A 3,758-nucleotide genomic window follows, 5' to 3' on the forward strand; every position below is an offset into this window, starting at 1 on the left:
CTTGCTGTTTTTAAAATACAACATTGGTTCCCTGACCCGGAAGGCTCTTCTGGCAGTTTGAAATGTGCTGGGACCCTGGAACTTGGTCCACCTACGACAGACCTACTTTCCCACCTAACAGATTGCTGGAACTCTCCATTCAACATCTATTATTGATATGCTCCCCAATTCCGGCTATTTCCCATGAATGAGGCTTCGTTTCTCGAGCATAGTCCTTGTCTTCTGGTTTTTCTCGAAGTCCTGGTACCAGGCAACTGTGTCTCACTTGGGCTCTTATCCCATGGCCCCTGCTTTTTTGCATGATGGTCCATTGAGCAGCTTGTGTCTCCTCGTCAGTCCTTGCTGAATCTCTGGGACACTAGAGATTCCAGCCCTTGGACCTTCTCTAACTCCATATCTAGCACCTGATTTAAGGGCTTGACTTATCCACCTTTGTTGTCAGACTTGGTCCAGTACTCCTTAGATATCAATCAAAATGGCTGCTTACCAGCATCCCATATCCTGGTATTTTACAAGACCTTTGTAACTTCTGCCAGCAATCTGATAGATGGAAGTGGTACCCTACTTTCAAGCTTTCTTTAATCAAGTCCCTACTCTGATGAAGCCTTTCATTCTTTCACTCTTTACTCTCCCCCTCCCTCAAGCCTTTTGCACAAACTCTGTTGTGTGTGGCATGTTTGCTTAGTGGAATACTTTGGCAGGACCCACCAAAGGTACCTACTTTACTCTAGGACCCAAACCACATGCTCTACCTGCAGCAGATCTGCTCTCTTCTACCTGCAACAAATCTGCTTTCTCATTCACCAATAGCTTTGCCTTCCATTCAATACCAACAATTGGGTCTCTGACTGGGCCACCCACCTCTGACCATTCCCCTAGATGTGAGGCCTCATTTCTTGAGTACAGTCCTCTACTTGCCTTCTGGCTTTTCTCAAAGTCCTGATACCAGGAGTCTGTGTCTCTCTTGGGCTCTTAGCCCTCAGCCTAGTTCTTGCATGACAGAGCACTGAACAGCTTGCATCCCCTTAATCTGATCCCTCCTGGCTCCCTGGGACATCAGAACATTCAAGCTTTTGGATCTTCTCTCTGCCTCATCCTTGGGAACTGTGTCATACACCTCCTTCCTCCCATTGAGATGTGACCTGTCCCGCGGGCCAGGTTATTTGATGAGACCCAAGGAGGCACCTCCTGAAAGATCAATGGGGGTGAGAGAGAAAGGAGACCAGGCGCATAAAAGAAGACAAAGTCAGTCTGAGTCACATCAAGGTCTCGTTTATTGCAAGGGGAATCAGGTTTATATATGCTAGGGGCTAGGAGAAGTAGATAGGGGTATGGAAAGTTACTAGGAGGAAGTTAGGGTAAGGTAGGGTTCAGGAAAAGGTCTCTTTGTTCCAGGGCCTGATCAACGGACCATACAGCAAACCATTATGTTTCAGGAAGTTGATCAAAAGGTACATACTGTGGTTTTGTTGAAAAATGGTTGCTATTGAAACTGTTAACGGAAGGTTAGGTACACAGCTTTTTCCCATGAGAATCAGTTAGGCTACTTGGCTCCTGACAATTCCCCCTTCTTTCTATAAAATGGCCAAAGCAAGCTTTGGTCATAAATCGAGAGGGCCCCTGTCTTAGGCTATATGGGGTGCATCCTGCATCTGGCAACGTGCCATGTTGAGCCGGTCTCTGGCGACCTCTGTACATTGTGCTCCCAGCACAGGCCCCATACTATTTCCATCATTGAGTACCCTCTAGCCTTTAGTTGTAAGGGGTTTTTCAGGTTCGTAGGCCGCTGAACCTGAGCCTTTCACCTGTTCCGATAGTTTCCTCATGAGTTTCTATCCGATGGTAGTGTACTGAAACAGTTTTTGATAGGGCCGAATCAATCTGATTTTTATGAATTGTGTTAGTCGTTGAAAAGCCCAAGGACCAAAGGTGAGGAGGAGAAGGAAAATGATCAAGGGGGCCAGGAGGGTGGGAATCAGAGTAGAAAGCCAAGGGGACCCCTTTAGCCAACCCCCAAACCAATTGTTTTGATTTTCAAAATCACGTTTTCTTTGTGCTAATCTTTCTCTTAGTTTATCCATTGATTCTCTAACGACCCCAGTGTGATCAGCATAAAAGCAGCATTCTTCCTTCAAGGCTGCACACAATCCCCCTCCTTTAAAAATAGTAAATCCAGACCTCTTCTGTTTTGTAACACAACCTCAGAGAGAGAGGTTAAAGATTTCTCCAGAGCAGAAATGGATCTTTCTATGGCCTCTAGGTCAGTAGTCATAGCCATTTGTAACTGCATAAGGTGGTTGCTCTGCACGAGGGCAGTAGTTCCTGTACCAATTTCTGTAGCAATACTCCCAATACCTAACAAGAGGGCAATAGTCATAGACACAGGTTCTCGAGTGTATCTGCCTCTCTGCTCAAAGAATTCCATCACTGAGCTTTCTTGATGATAAGTTACACAAGGCCATAACTGGACCATTACACAAAATTCATGGGAATCATCAAATATCTGAGCAGATATGCAAGGGGTCAATCCTGTGTTACAGGCCCAGTAGGACCCGTTGGGGGCTTCGAGATAATAGCTCCCTTTATAAGGTGTCAGAGTTTGTTTACAGAGGTGACTATGGGTCGATGGAATCTTGCCCAAACAAGAACCTTGTCCGGAGACTTCAGGGAGTGTTAGTTTATGTGGCTTAGTCTGACACCTATTGCTCGGGGAAGTGAGGTTATTGGCAGTAGACTGAAAGGCGATTCCTTCATAATAAGGGGGACTGGAGGTAAGGCAGAGCCAGCAACCCAAGGTTTGGTTTGGATTTGTGGCATTTAGGGCCAGATAAGCTCCCTGGACCAAATTAAACAATCTATCTCCTGTTCCCCCAAAGGGAGTAAGGAGAGTTCTGTTACTGGAGTCTGTACTCATGGTGTTTGTATGGTAGGGAAGTGGACGAGGATGAGGTGAGGGGGGAGGAGGTGATGGCAGCTTTTCATGATTGGAGGGAACTTTTTGGTCAGAGAGAACTACATTGGGTCCTACTGGCTTTGGGTACAGGTTTTCTATTGTTAGCAAGATCTTGAAAATGACTCCTTTATCTGTGCCATCAAGATACCAGCGGAGTCCCCATGTTTTTCCTGAGGGCCATTCTCGATTCGCCCTACCCTGAGGGGTGAAGGTTATGTTTAAAGGTAATGATAGCCCGGGATTATGGGCTTTCCCAGTATAGGAGCTAAAGCAAAAATGTCTATCCGTGCTAGGTTTACTGTATCCCCTTGTAACTGAAATAAGGTCCCAAGATGAAGTTGGTTCCCAGTAAGCTGCCCCTGTAGTTTCACAACCCATCGAGCACAAAAGAAGGTCTCAAATCCCCCACATCTGGCAGCCGTAGCTCGGCTTCTGCCATCCTTAGGGCAAACATAAAAGTCAGATTGTGCTAACCTACAACGAGCTGTAGGACTAACACAGCCTGGGGCAGTCATCATGGCAGGGTCATTATCATGGAATGTCCCACAAGGGCTTCTCCAAGTGGTTTTAGGACTGCGAGGAAATTGATGGCAGTTTGGAATCATTTGACCTCCTGTACCATTTAACTGGTGTTGGCCAATAGTAGGTATATCCCAAGAATCCAATCCTGCAGCCAGCTGACAGAAGTCAGGAGTGAGTGACGGCCACCAGGAATAGGGAGCATGGTTTGCAGTAACCCTCCAGACCTCCTCCCCCATTACTGTGAAAATTCGCCAGGTAAGCTTTTTAATAGCATGGGGGCTTT

This window comes from Peromyscus californicus, unplaced genomic scaffold (genome assembly GCF_007827085.1).
Source record: "Peromyscus californicus insignis strain IS unplaced genomic scaffold, ASM782708v3 Scaffold_10__1_contigs__length_136768540, whole genome shotgun sequence".
NCBI classification, from domain to species: domain Eukaryota; kingdom Metazoa; phylum Chordata; class Mammalia; order Rodentia; family Cricetidae; genus Peromyscus; species Peromyscus californicus.